Genomic DNA, 15,601 nt, shown 5'->3' with positions numbered 1-15,601 from the left:
GGAAGAACATTATACTCATATAACCCAGATGGAGTTACAAATGCAGAAATTTCTCTACCTCTGTCCGTTAATGGAACACACCAATACCCTTTCAATAAATCAATCTTTGTAAGGAACTTTGCTTTTCCAACCTTATCTACACAATCATCTACTCTAGGAATTGGATATGTATCTGTTTTCGTTACAGCATTCACCTTCCTATAGTCCATACAAAACCTAATACTACCATCAGGTTTTGGCACCATAACACATGGCAAACTCCAATTTGAGTTAGAAAGTCTAATAATATCATTCTCTAACATGTATTCAATTTCCTTCTCAGCAAGTTCACATTTTTCCATGTTCATCCTATATGGATGTTGTTTAATAGGTTTGGCATCTCCAACATCTACATCATGTGAAGCTATAGTAGTCCTTCTCGGAACATCTGGAAACAAATCCTTATACATAAAAATCAATTCCTTCATCTGATGTTTCTGCTCTAGCTGTAAATGTGCTAATTTCTCATCCATATTTTCCAGAATGGTCGAATTAGGTAACCTAACAGAAACAATGTTAGATTTAGAATGAAAGTCATATGAATCATCTATCATGTTCCCAGTTAAATCAAACTCATTCTCACTAACCACAACAGTCACAGTATCAGATTGTTTCCCAAAATATGGTTTAATCATATTTATGTGGCAAAGTTGTGTTGACCTTCTACGATCTGGAGTTTTTATTACGTAATCCACATCATTGATTCCAGACACAATTTCATAAGGACCATGAAATCTAGCTTGTAAAGGATTTGTCTGCACTGGGAAAAGAACCAACACCTTATCTCCAGGCTTAAACATCCTCATCCTAGCTTCTTTATCATACCAAGTTTTCATTTTCCCCTGAGCCAACTTTAAATTTTCCTTGGCTAAGCTACAAGCTTTATGTAACCTGTCCTTAAATTTCAAAATATAGTCCAACAAATTAGTGTGTACCTCCTTACTAATCCACTGTTCTTTCAATAAAGCTAAAGGTCCTCTAACTCTATGCCCAAACACAAGTTCAAATGGACTAAAACCTAAAGATTCCTGTACCGATTCCCTTACTGCAAATAAAAGTAAGTTTATACTCTCATCCCAGTCACTTTCATTTTCCACACAATATGTCCTAATCATATTCTTGAGGGTAGAATGAAACCTCTCCAAGGCACCTTGCGATTCTGGATGGTATGCAGACGAAGTGATTTGCTTAGCTCCCAATTTATAAACTATCTGTTGAAACAATCCAGACATAAAATTACTGCCTTGATCAGTTTGTATTTCCTTAGGCAATCCAAAATAAGTAAAGAATTTTATAAGAGCCTTCGTCACAGTTTTAGCTTTTATATTCCTAAGTGGTACTGCCTCTGGAAACCTAGACGAAGTACACATGATAGTCAACAAATACTGATAACCAGTTTTTGTCTTTGGTAGTGGACCAACACAATCTACAATAACTTTAGAAAACGGTTCACCGAATGCTGGAATAGGTTGCAATGGAACTACTGGTGTAACCTGATTTGGTTTACCCACAATTTGACAAGTAGGGCACGTCTTACAAAACATGGCCACATCTTTTCTTAGACCAGGCCAGTAAAAATGTTTTAAAATCTTGTCCACAGTTTTCCTTACCCCTTGATGTCCACCTAAAGGCACACTATGAGCTAAAGTCAAAATCTCATTCCGATAAACTTTATGAACAACCACCTGATAAACAACATTCCATTCCTCACTTGCAGGAATTGTAGGCGACCTCCACTTCCTCATCAACACTCCTTTTTCCAAGTAATATCCTACTGACACCTTCTCAATTTCACTACCTAGTAAAGCTTGTTCCCTTAATTTTTAAATCTCAGGATCTCTATTCTGCTCTGCTATCATCTCCTTCCGAGACAGAGATAAATCTTCATAGTCAGACTTACTCCCAGAATCTTGTTCAAACAACGAAGGTAAGAAAGTCTCTGACACATCCTCAAAACTCGAATCCTGAGTTGAACAGTCATGAGTAACAACCTCATTCTGCACATCAATTTTTTTAGCCATAGCTCTAGTCACAACACAAGGAGAATCTGTGTTAGAATTCATCTCTGGTTCCTCTGACTCCATTGTCAAATGTACTTCAGGAAAAACTTGTCCACCTGCCAAGTCATTACCTAACAAGAAAGAAATACCCTTCACAGGTAAGCTATGCTGTAATCCTACTTTAACAAATCCTGTAACTAACCCTGACTTTAAATTTACTTTATGTAAATGTACAGGCATAAAATCACTTCCAACATCTCTTATGTAATTCACCTCACCAGTATCACTCTCTTCATTAAACTTCAACACATTGTCTAGCATCAGTGATTGAGAAGCTCCAGTATCCCTAAGGATTTTTATTGGCACCAGAGTAGATCCTTCTTTCAAGGATACAAACCCTTCAGTTATAAAATGATCATATCCCTTTCTAACTTGGTCAGACTCTAACAAATCCTCATTTGTGTTTACCAAACCATGTAACTTTACAGGTGCTTCAGTATGTTGCACACAAGCATCTGGAACTGCTTCCTTCTCTTTCTTTTTCAATTTGAAACAGTTAGCTATTACATGGCCAAGCTTCTTACAATAGTTACAAATAAGACCAAACTGTCTTTCCTTCACAGGTTTTCCTTCATCCTTACCTCTCTCATTAACTTCTGATTTAATTTCTGATTTACTATGAGACTCCATATTATTTTTCCTCTTAAAAATTCTACCCTGAGGAAATTTATTCTTATGGATTAAAACATACTCATCAGCTAATCTAGCACAGTCCTACAATTTATCAGTATCCCTCTCATTTAAGTAGGTCCTTAGTTCAACAGGAATGCTTCTTTTAAATTCCTCCATTAAAATCAGCTCTCTCAATGTATCATAGTCCCCATTTACATTTTTAGAAGAAACCGATCTCTCAAAACACATAGCTTTATCATAGGCAAATTTCACATAAGTCTTTTCCACAGACTTTTTCAAACTCCTGAATCTTTCCCTATAAGCTTCTGGGACTAATTCGTACGCTTTGAGAATATGTGCTTTCACAATATCATAATCTAATGCTTGCGCAGCAGTTAAAGCTGTGTAAACTTGCTGTGCTTTACTTTAATTACACTCTGTAACAACACTGACCATTTATCTTTCGGCCAGTCTGATATCCGAGCAATAGTTTCAAAATGTTGAAAATATCTTTCCACTTCTGTTTCACTAAATGGAGGGACCAATTTAATTTCTTGGCTAGCAACAAACGGTTTTTTAGAATCAGAAGACTGATTCCCAGACCTTAAATTCGCCATTGCATATTCAAACTCTCTCTCTTTCTGTTCAGTTTCCAATTTATAAAGCTCCAATTCTGCTTTACTTTGATCCAACTTCATTTGTTCAATTTGCAACTGTATCTCCAGATTACTTATTGGAAACGATTCTAAAATCGATTCATTAAAATCACCCGAAGCCACAAAGTGTGATGCGATTTTTCTCTGTATTACAGCCTTTGATGTAGTCTTCAAAATACCTTTAAGTTGCAATCTATTAGCAATCTCAGATACTTCAGTTTTTTTCGCCCTCGCTAACAAATCCGCGGCTGGCGAATCCAGAAACTCATCAATATTCATCGTTGCCGAATACCACTCACAAGCCAATCAAACAAAAGAATCGAGTATTCCCCGTTACCAAAACACCGATTAAAAATTCAACAAGCATTTAAACTCAAACGATCCAATCCCGGACGCAGCCCCCATATTTATGTTACGTATTCAAGCAACAGTAAATATATATGAGTTAGGCAAGGGTTTTTATAACAAATAACACGTTTATTAAACACTGAAACAACCCCCCCAAAAGTAAACAAACATTAGCTTAACCGGAATTCAGCTGCTGTGCGGCAGATTCACAGTTCTTAATAGCGTTACAGTTCAAACAGTTCTTAAAGCGGTATTGAAAAAAAACAGTTCTTTAAAGCGGTATGCCGAAAGTTCAAAAGCTCACAGTCCATTTAAAAGGAGAGACTTTTTAAGGCGTTTTAAATTCTCTTCCACGTCGTTGTCCTTCTATCCCCGGCGTCGAACTTTCCCACGAAGAATTTTATGAAATATAACGGCTTAAAGGCACTGACCTTCCTGCCACGCTATTCTCAATCTCCCGCTATCCCAGCGGAGATTAACATGAGAACAGTCAACGAAATCCTTCCGAATGAGGATCACACAAGGTCGAACTCTCCACCGTCGAAAATCGATTCTCCTCGATCTTTATCTTCCAAATTCTTATCTTCACTCTCCACCAGCAAAGAAACCGCTGGCAATGACATTTTAAACTTTAGGCATTAGATAAAACTTCATTTTTCAACTAAACTGCGTCATCATATTAAATCACGCAGTGACATGAAGTCATCTGCCCACCTGACAGGGTGGGTCTTCCTTTTATACCCTGTAAAAAAAACCTGTCACATGACCTCTACTGGCGGGAAAATGACATCACTCCACCATCACAAGACCATTACCTCAAGTCCAGTATAACTTCAACACCAGTCACATGACAATGGTACCACTGTCACGTGTCACGGGTACGTAACAGATTCGTCAGACAAGACTTTCCTTTCACAAATCCATGCTGACTTTGTCCGATGATTTCACCTCTTTCCAAATGTGCTGTTATCACATCTTTGATAACCGACTCCAGCATTTTCCCCACCACTGACATCAGACTAACCGGACTATAATTCCCCAGTTTCTCTCTCCCTCCTTTTTTAAAAAGTGGGGTTACATTAGCCACCCTCCAATCCTCAGGAACCAATTCAGAATCTAAGGAGTTTTGAAAAAATATCACTAATGCATCCACTATTTCTTGGGCTACTCTGGGATGCAGACTATCTGGCCCTGTGGATTTATCTGCCTTTAATCCCTTCAATTTACCTATACCTCAGTTCCTCCATCTCACGAGACCCTCGGTCCCTTACAATTTCCGGAGGATTATTTATGTCCTCCTTAGTGAAGACAGAACCAAAGCAGTTATTCAATTGGTCTGCCGTGTCTTTGTTCCCTATGATCAATTCACCTGTTTCTGACTGTAAAGGTCCTTACATTTGTCTTGACAAATCTTTTTCTATTCACATATCTGTAAAAGCTTTTACAGTCAGTTTTTAATGTTCCCTGCCAGCTTTCTCTCATAATCTTTTTTCCCTTTCCTAATTAAGCCCTTTGTCCTCCTCTGCTGGTCTCTGAATTTCTCCCAGACCTCAGGTGTGCCACTTTTTTTTTGCTAATTTATATGTTTCTTCTTTGGACTTGATACTATCCCTAATTTCCCTTGTCAGCCACGGGTGCACTACCTTCCCTGGTTTATTCTTTTCCAAACTGGGATGAACAATTGTTGTAGTTCATCCATGTGATCTTTAAGTGCTTGCCATTGCATATCCACCGTCAACCCTTTAAGTATCATTTGCCAGTCTATCTTAGCTAATTCACATCTTATACCTTCAAAGTTACCCTTCTTTAAGTTCAGAACCTTTGTTTCTGAATTAACTATGTCACTCTCCATCTTAATGAAGAATTCCACCATATTATGGTCACTCTTACCCAAGGGGCCTCGCACGACAAGATTGCTAACTAACCCTTCCTCATTGCTCAATACCCAATGTAGAATGGCCTGCTCTCTGGTTGGTCCCTCAGCATTCCTATGCAATGGCAAGCATTTAAAGATTGCATGGATGAACTACAACAAGTGTTCACCCCAGTTTGGCAAAAGAATAAACCAGGGAAGGTAGTGCACCCGTGTCTGACAAGGGAAATTAGGGATAGTATCAAGTCCAAAGAAGAAACATATAAATTAGCCAGAAAAAGTGGCGCACCTGAGGACTGGAGGAAATTCAGTGTCTAGCAGAGGAGGACAATGGGATTAATTAGGAAAGGGAAAAAAGATTATGAGAGAAAGCTGGCAGGGAACATAAAAACTGACTGTAAAAGCTTTTATAGATAAGTGAAAAGAAAAAAATTGGTTGACAAATATAGGTCACTTACAGTTAGAAACAGGTGAATTGATCATAGGGAACAAGGACATGGCAGACCAATTGAATAACGACTTTAGTTCTGTCTTCACTAAGGAGGACATAAATAATCTTCTGGAAATAGTAGAGGACCGAGGGTCTAGTGAGATGGAGGAACTGAGGGTAATACATGTTAGTAGGGAAGTGGTGTTAGGTAAATTGAAGGGATGAAAGGCAGATAAATTCCCAGGGCCAGATGGTCTGCATCCCAGAGTAGCCCAAGAAATAGTGGATGCATTAGTGATAATTTTTCAAAACTCCTTAGATTCTGGATTAGTTCATGAGGATTGGAGGGTGGCTAATGTAACCTCACTTTTTTAAAAAAGGAGGGAGTGTGAAACCGGGGAATTATAGACTGGTTAGCTTGACATCGGTGGTGGGGAAAATGCTAGAGTTGGTTGTGAAAGATGTGATAACAGCACATTTGGAAAGAGGTGAAATAATCGGACAACATCAGCATGGATTTGTGAAAGGAAAATTATGTCTGGCGAATCTTACAGAATTTTTTGAGGATGTAACTAGTAGAATGGATAGGGGAGAACAAGTGGATGTGGTATATTTGGATTTACAAAAGGCTTTTGACAAGGTCCCACACAGGAGATTAGTGTGTAAACTTAAAGCACACGGTATTGGGGGTATGGTATTGATGTGGATAGAGAATTGGTTGGCAAACAGGAAGCAAAGAGTGGGAGTAAACAGGACCTTTTCAGATTGGCAGGCAGTCACCAATGGGGTACCGCAAGGCTCAGTGCTGGGAACCCAGTTGTTTACAATATATATTAATGATTTAGACGAGGGAATTAAATGCAGCGTCTTCCAGTTTTTGGATGACACGAAGCTGGGCGGCAGTGTTAGCTGTGAGGATGCTAAGAGGATGCAGGGTGACTTGGATATGTTAGGTGAGTAGGCAAATTCATGGCAGATGCAATTATCTGGGAGTACAGTTAGACGAGAAGCTAGACTGGACTGCCAACACAGATGCCTTGTGCAGGAAAGCACAGAGTCGACTGTACTTCCTTAGAAGGTTGGCGTCATTCAATATCTGTAGTGAGATGCTGAAGATGTTCTATAGGTCAGTTGTGGAGAGCGCCCTCTTCTTTGTGGTGGCGTGTTGGGGAGGAAGCATTAAGAAGAGGGACGCCTCACGTCTTAATAAGCTGGTAAGGAAGGCGGGCTCTGTCGTGGGCAAAGTACTGTAGAGTATAACATCGGTAGCTGAGCGAAGGGCGCTGAGTAGGCTACGGTCAATTATGGAAAACCCTGAACATCCTCTACCTAGCACCATCCAGACTCAGAGAAGCAGTTTCAGCGACAGGTTGCTATCGATGCAATGCTCCTCAGACAGGATGAAGAGGTCAATACTCCCCAATGCCATTAGGCTTTACAATTCAACCGCCAGGAGTAAGATATGTTAAAGTGCCGGGGTTGATTGTATTTAATGTATTTAAGTAAACTACTTAAGAACTTTTTAAAAGCTTTTATTAATGCTTTTTGAGAAAGTGATTTAGATGCATATCATATTTTTACTGAGTTAAGTATTGTATGTAATTAGTTTTGCTACAACAAGTGTATGGGACATTGGAAAAAATGTTGAATTTCCCCATGGGGATGAATAAAGTATCTATCTATCTATCTATCTATCTATCTATCTATCTATCTATCTATCTATCTATCCATCTAATGTGGATAAATGTAAGGTTATTCACTTTGGTTGCAAGAACAGGAAAACAGATTATTATCTGAATGGCCGATTAGGAAAAGGGGAGGTGCAACGAGACCTGGGTGTCATTGTACACCAGTCATTGAAAGTGGGCATGCAGGTACAGCAGGCAGTGAAAAAAGCAAATGGTATGTTGGCATTCGTAGCAAGAGGATTTGAGTACAGGAGCAGGGAGGTTCTACTGCTGTTGTACAAGGCCCTGGTGAGGCCACAGCTGGCATACTGTTTGCAGTTTTGGTTCCCTAATCTGAGGAAAGACATTCTTGCCATAGAGGGAGTACAAAGAAGGTTCACCAGATTGATTCCTGGGATGGCAGGACTTTCATATGAAGGAAGACTGGATCGACTAGGCTTATACTCGCTGGAATTTAGAAGACTGAGGGGGATCTTATTGAAACGTATAAAATTCTAAAGGGATTGGACAGGCTAGATGCAGGAAGATTGTTTCCGATGTTGGGGGAGTCCAGAACGAGGGGTCACAGTTTAAGGATAAAGGCGAAGCCTTTTAGGACCAAGATGAGGAAAAACTTCTTCACACACAGAGTGGTGAACCTGTGGAATTCTCTGCCACAGGAAACAGTTGAGGCCGGTTCATTGGCTATATTTAAGAGGGAGTTAGATATGGCCCTCGTAGCTAAAGGGATCGGGGGTATGGAGAGAAAGCCGGTACAGGGTTCTGAGTTGGATGATCAGCCATGATCATACTGAATGGCGGTGCAGGCTTGAATGGCCTAATGGCCTACTACTGCACCTATTTTCTATGTTTCTATGTGTGGAAAATTAAAATCTCCTACAATCACAACCTTGTGCTTTCTACAAATATCTGCTATCTCCTTACAAATTTGCTCCTCCAATTCTCGTTCCCAATTAGGTGGTTTATAATACACCCCTATAAGTGTTACTATACCTTTCCCATTCCTCAATTCCACCCAAATAGACTCCCTAAATGAGCCCTGTAACCTATCCTGTCAAAGCACCGCTGTAATATTTTCTCGGACAAGCATTGCAATACCTCCCCTTCTTGCCCTTTTGATTCTATCACACCAGAAGCAATGAAATCCAGGAATATTTAGTTGCCAATCACACGCCTCCTGCAACCATGTTTCACTAATAGATACAACATCATATTTCCAGTTATCAATCCATACTCTAAGCTCATCCACCTTTCTTACAATGCTCCTAGCATTAAAACAGATGCATTCAAGAAACTTTCCACCTCTTCCTCTCTGTTTATCCCTAACGGTGCAAACAACTTCATTATCTCTTTTTTTCCCCTTCTCCCCTACATCTTCGGTCTGAGCGCTCCTACATCAGGGAGGAAGTTCAAATCATCTCTGTGTTAAAAGTTTAGCCATCACGGTGACTGATGACAGCTGCAGGTTCATGAGGGACTGTTACTGTCAGATTCTGCAGTTCTTGCGGCTGCTCATCACACCCAGGACTGAACCCTGGTCAGTGAGCCTTGGAGGAGTCCGTTCTGCTGATGTTAGCCTTAAACTAGACTGGTGTTTAATATTGTGGATCTGTGAAAGATAAATCAGTTCTGTATCAAATCCCGTGTCTCAGGTACTTACTGTCTCTACCACACTCACAATGTACACTAGAAAGGCCACTCAGCCCATCTGATTCCTGCCCATGTTTCTGTTCCATATCCGTATATCAAAATCTCTCCCTGCCATTCCCCTCTCTCTCTCCCTGAGATGACAGGTTGCAACTAGTCACCACTCCGTGGGATAGGAGATTTCCCGTGAATTTCAAGGAAACATATAAATGTACAACACATTACAGATGCTTTGTCCCACATTGCTGTGCCGACCATGTATCTTACTCTAGAAGCTGCTTAGAATTACCCTGCCGCATAGCCACCCATTTTCCTAAGCTCCATGTACCTATCTAAGAGTCTCTTAAATGACACTATTGTATCAGCCTCTACCACCGTCGCTAGCAGTGCATTCCACACACACACCATTCTTTGCTTAGAAAACTTAGCTCTGACATCTCCTCTGTACCTACTTCCAAGCAGCTTAAACCTATTCCCCCTCGTGTTAGCCATTTCTGCCCTGGGAAAAAGCCTCTGGCTATCCACACGACCAATGCCTCTCATCATCTTATACACCTGTATGATTTTCTCCAGGGTGAATAAGACGATGAGCTGACTGTGGTTTTGACGTTCTCTCTCTCTCTCTCTCTTTGTGTCTGACGTCACAGCCCTGCCTCACTCAGGCACTTAAAGCGACACTCACAGTAAGCAAACCTGCGGTCTCGTAACACAAAGCACCTCTAAAGTCTGACAGCAGACTAGCGAGCGAATCTTCGATGGTTCAGAGTCAGAAACCGAAGATTTGCCAGCCTGAGTCAGGGCTTTGGGGCTCCAGAGAGAGAGATGGGGTCTAGAGTTTACAAGGAGGAGGAGGAGGAATCAGACCAGTAGGATGTGGCTACAAAAGAAAGATCAGAAACGTTTGTAAACTGGTTGACCGGAAAAAAAGGTGGTTAATTTCAGGCAGCAATTGTGGAGAGGAATAAATAGACAACGTTTAGGCCGAGCCCCTTCAGCATGCCTAGACTGTGTACTCCGCTGCTTAGTTGCTCTCTGAATTGCAGAGTTCCTCCAGCATTTTGTGTGTGTGCGTCTCTGTATTTCCAGCAACTGCAGAATCTCCTGTGTTTTATATATGCATTTTACTTTGGCATTAGATACACGTTGATATTGAGTATATTGTTTATGGGAGCCACTTTCTGCGTTAAAGCAGCTGCAGATTTTTCTATACACTGGGAAAAAAAATGAGGTATGGACATTGAACCGGTGCTTGCAGAAATGTTTAATGGCACCGTGATTACCCATAGGGCCATGCGTTAAGAATTTCGCCGGCGCTGAAGCACCAATGAAATGCGCAGGCGTCAGGCTGAGGACGTCCCCGAGTATCGGGTGCAGGTAAGAGCAATTCTCCGTGTTTTTATATTATACAGCAACTTCGGGACAATTCCTGTGAAATCCGGTCACCGTGGCCGACAATCCCGGGACAGTCCTGCTCTCTTCCCTCTCTCTCAGTCCCACGATCCGTACATGGGCCCTGGGGAGCTTCCGGCTGCTGAGGGAATGGGAACCGATAGATCTCTCAGACAGAGCTGAGATCCGGCCATAATAAAGGCAAGGATTAGGAACTCGGAGAAAGGGAACAAAATCTTTTGCATCAGCAGTAGAGAAAATTACCTTTGTTCTACCTCCAATCACAAACAAGAGGAAATCTGCAGATGCTGGAAATCCAAGCGACACACACAAAATGCCGGAGGAACTCAGCATTAGTACTCTTTTCCATAGATGCTGCCTGGCCTGCTGAGTTCCTCCAGCATTTTGTGTCTGTGTTGTTTGTTCTAACTCATCCTGTTCTGAACTTTTCTACAGGTGAGAACATGTTTTGACCCATTCTCTCTGGGTACATGATAATATCAAACACCTTTGTCCTGGGCAACAAGTATCTTTCACATCACAAATGTGCCAGACTCCAGTGAGACAGACTACTGCCTTGGCATTGCCATCACCGAGTTCATCACCGTCCGTCATCTGGAGAGGGTTCAGGGGAAATATTTATGTACAACACAGAAACTGCTGTTACCTGTCTGTATTGTGGTGATGCAAAAGTTGCTGGAGAATTTGCAAATGGGAAGAAGTGGAGTGAAATTTGGAAATCTGACTTTTTAAAGCGTCATTTAGCAAGCAAGTCACATATGGACAGTGTGCAAAAGCTCTGGCGAGAAAATCCTTCATAACCCGCTATAGGCCTGCTACATAGGCTGTGTGAGAGTGCAGATGAATTCGATAGAACCCAGAGGAGATCAAAGTTTTTATTGACAGTGATTTGCTAGCTGTGAAAATGAATACCTCTCTATATAAAATTCACTGTGCACATGTTGTCACTGGGTAAAAAAAAAAACACAGTACATGATTTATGTGCACTTTAAGGAATTGGAACTGGAAATGGATGAATTCCGGATCATCCGGGAGTTGGAGGGGGTAATACATATGACATGAAGAGAGGTGAGTTCCACCCAAGTTGCAGGACACAGGAAACTGGGCGAGAATCAGGAAGGGGAATGAGGTTACATACCCATTGCAGAGCACTCTTGTGGCCATCCCACACAACAACAGGTGAAACACTTTAGAAAGTATTGGGGGGGATTACCTGGCAGAGGAAAGTCAAAGGAGTGATAGGGGATTCATTAGTTAGGGGAACAGAACAGGAAGGGGACTAATATCCTAGTGGTAAGGCTGCGAGAGCAAGTGTGGTGGAGGGGCGTGCTGATGTGGTTAAAATGATTTGTAGGGGGAATGGGAGCCAGAATGACAGGACAGATAGTGGAGAGGGTGATTTGAATTGAATTGACTTTCTTACATACATCCCTCATGCACATGAGGAGTAGAAGTCTTTACGTTACATCTCCATCTAAATGTGCAATGTGTAATTTATAGTAATTTATAATAAATAGTTTGTGCATAGAACAGTCAGTATAACATAGATATGCAATTGTATTAGCATGAATTAATCAGTCTGATAGCCTGGTGGAAGATGATGTCCCGGAGCCTGTTGGTCCTTTTGCTGTGGTACCATTTCCTGGATGGTAGCAGCAGGAACAGTTTGTGGTTGTGGTGAATTGGGTCCCCAATATCTTTTGGGCCCTTTTTCCACACCTGTCTCTGTAAATGTCCTGAATAGTGGGAAGTTCACATCTACAGATGCACTGGGCTGTCCCGCACCAATTTCTGCAGGTTCCTGCAATTAAGGGAAGTACAGTTCCCATACCAGGCAGTGATGCAGCCAGTCAGGATGCTCTCAATTGTGTCCCTGTAGAAAGTCCTCAGGATTTCGGGCCCCATTCCCAACTTCTTCAACTATCTGAGGTGAAAGAGGTGCTGCTGTCCTCTTTTCACAACACAGCCGGTATGTACAGACCATGTGAGATGCTTGGTGATGTTTATGCCGAGGATCTTAAAGCTGTTCATCCTCTCAGCCCCAGATCCTTTGATGTCAACAGGGGTTAGAGTGTCTCCATTCCTCCTGCAATCCACAATCAGCTCCTCTGTTTTTGTGACATTGAGGGGGAGTTTGTTTTCTTGACACAAGTCAGATGTTGTTCAGACCTCAGACAGAGTCAGCAATCAAATGGTTGAGCATGGTGCGATGAATGTGCTGAGCTGTGTATATCACAATGCACGAAGCATCGTAGGAAAGCCCGATGAGCTCAGGACAGGGAATTATGATATTGTAACCATTATAGGGGCTTGTTTACACCCAACAGTCTGAGGGATTTAGAGATATTTGTAGAGAGATTGCAGACCATGCCAAGAACCAAAGGTTGTTGCAGTAAGTGATTTTAACTTTCCATATATTGACTGGGACTCCCATACTGTAAAAGGATTAGATCGGGTAAAGTTTGTCAAATGTGACCTTAATCAGTATGTAGAATTCCCGATGTAGAAGCTGTTAGGAAATGATCCAGGGTGGTGACAGAATGCCATGAGATTCAAAGTAAATATGGAAAAACAGAGGTCTGGACCACGGGTTGAGATACTAAATTGCAGAAGGGTCAATTTTGAAGTTATCAGAAAGGATCTGACAAGTGTGGTTTGGGACAGGTTGTTTCCTGGCAAAGGAGTACCTGTAAGTGGGAGGCCTTCAGATGTGAATTTTTGAGGATGCGGAGTTTGTATGTGGCTGCCAAAATGAAAGTTGAAAGGTAACCGGTCCAGGGAACCTTGCTTTTGAAGAGAAATTGAAGCCTCGTATATTTTGTTCCTCTAAATGCCTCAGACTGTTGGGTGCTACCGAGACCCATTAATGACTACAAATCATGATTCCACGCACTGAGCTCATCTGAATTTTTTTTGTCTTCTTTTGGTTTCTCAAAGCTTCCGAATAGTTTTTGTTCTTTTGTTTGCCCTCTCTTTGACATTTATGTTGGCTTTGGCTTCTCATTTTAGCCACAGTTGTGTCCTCCTGTCTTTCTAATGCTTCCACTTCTGTGGAATCACTCAGGCCCCAAATTGCTCCAGAAAATCCAGCCACTGCTGCTCAATTGTCACTCCTACCCTTTCCCTTCCAAACAAGTTTGGCCAGCTTCTCTGCCATAGAAACATGGAGAAGTTCAGTAAAGAAACAGGCTACTTGTCCCATCTAGTCAATACCAAAAAAGCATTTAAACTTGCAGTGCGATCTGGACCAGCTGGCAAAATGGTTTGAGAAATGGAAAAAGGAATTTAATGCAGACAAGTGTGAGTTGTTGCACTTTGGTCTGACTTACCAAGGGAGGTCTTTCACAGTGACTGGTCGGGCACGGAGGAGTGTTGTAGAAGAAAGGGACCTCTTGTAGAAGAAAGTCCTTAATTCACTGAAAGTGGTTTCACAGTTAGATAGAGACGGAAGGGAAGATTTTAGCCCAATGGCCTTCATGAACAAAAGTACTGACAACAATTGATGGATGTTATGTTGACTTATAGAAGATATTGGTGAGGCCTAATTTGGAGTACTAAGTGCAGTTTTGGTCACCAACCTACAGGAAAGATGTAAGGACTTAGAAAGAGTTCAGAGAAAATTCACAAGGATGTTGCCAGGTCTGGAGTACTTGGGTTATAAGGAAAGATTGAACAGGTCAGGACTTTATTCCTTGGACTGTAGGAGATTGAGGGGAGATTTGATTGTGATAGAGGGGCATAGATAGTGTAAATGCAAGCTGGCTTTTACCACTGAGATGGGGTGGGAGTACAACCAGAGGCCAAGGGTTAAGGGTGAAAGGTGAAATGTTAAGGGGAACATGAGGGGAAACTTCTTCACACAAACAGTCATCCGGGTGTGGAATGAGCAGCCAGCACAAGTGGTGCATGCAAGCTCGATTTCAACATTTCAGAGGTTCATGTAGGTACCTGCATGGTAGGGGTATGGGAGTGGGCAGATTAAATAGTTCAGCACAGACTAGATGGCCCAAAGGGCATGTTTCTGTGTTGTAATTTTCTACAAGAATGTGAAATACTATACTATAAAAATTCACTCTGTCTTTTTAACAGCTGTGCGGACCAACCATTCACCTCAACAGGAATTTTTATATGGCATTAAATCTGTGGCACTTTAATAATACATAAAAGAAAATTCCAGATGCACGTCAAGAAAGGCTAATTGCGTGAGACTGTTTCAGTTACTGTGGGGCCAGGCACCCATGCAGCTCAGCAGGAACAGGGAATAATAACAATGGAGAGAGTCCAACTCAGCCAAGGTACAAATTGCAGATGGCAGAAATGCCCCATTCTTATAGAGACAGGAAGAGCATCGGGGGAATTGATGGTCATTCCAGATACCAGCAATCTGCCCAGTCAGGAGATGATTTCTCTGCGCAACTTGGATAGAACCTCACTGTAACAGTGTGATACCAGATCAAACCTTGGCAACTCAAGTAATCTCATCTGAAATGTTTTCCTAAACCCATTGATGGATTTTGTAAATCTTTTTACAGGTTCAAAACAAGAAGGAATTTGTCTCCAGGAAGTTCAAACACGGCACACCAGTTTTGTTGTCTCTGTCCAGATATTTAAGAAGTGGAGCAAGGGATTCAATCGACCATCCTTCCTGCTCAGACTGTGGGGAGGGATTCACTCGGTCATTTGACCAACTGGCAACCCGTCATTTTACACAGGAGAAAGGCTGTTCACCTGCTCAAACAGTGGGAATGGATTCACTCGGTTATCACAATTGAAGGTACATCAGCAAGTTCACACTGGGCAAGGCCATTCACCTGTTCTGTGTGTGAGAAATGATTCAG

General features: G+C 41.7%; 1 protein-coding gene and 1 long non-coding RNA gene across 3 annotated transcripts in view; both read left to right on the top strand.

The window, feature by feature from the left end:
• Window positions 1-15,601, top strand: part of LOC140724158 (uncharacterized) — a 53,670-nt gene that overhangs the window by 35,609 nt on the left and 2,460 nt on the right. The gene's annotated exons all lie outside the window — the stretch shown is intronic.
• LOC140724161 (uncharacterized) lies at window positions 6,816-15,536 on the top strand. Of its 2 annotated transcripts, none has more exons than XR_012098050.1 (3): window positions 6,816-6,971; window positions 10,640-10,727; window positions 15,296-15,536. It is a non-coding gene; the product is annotated as an uncharacterized lncRNA (long non-coding RNA). The 2 variants fall into 2 exon arrangements; XR_012098051.1 differs by having other exon boundaries at window positions 14,853-15,536.

The sequence above is a fragment of the Hemitrygon akajei genome, unplaced genomic scaffold (genome assembly GCF_048418815.1).
Source record: "Hemitrygon akajei unplaced genomic scaffold, sHemAka1.3 Scf000168, whole genome shotgun sequence".
NCBI classification, from domain to species: Eukaryota; Metazoa; Chordata; class Chondrichthyes; order Myliobatiformes; family Dasyatidae; genus Hemitrygon; species Hemitrygon akajei.
This window is presented reverse-complemented; position numbering and strand designations above follow the sequence as displayed.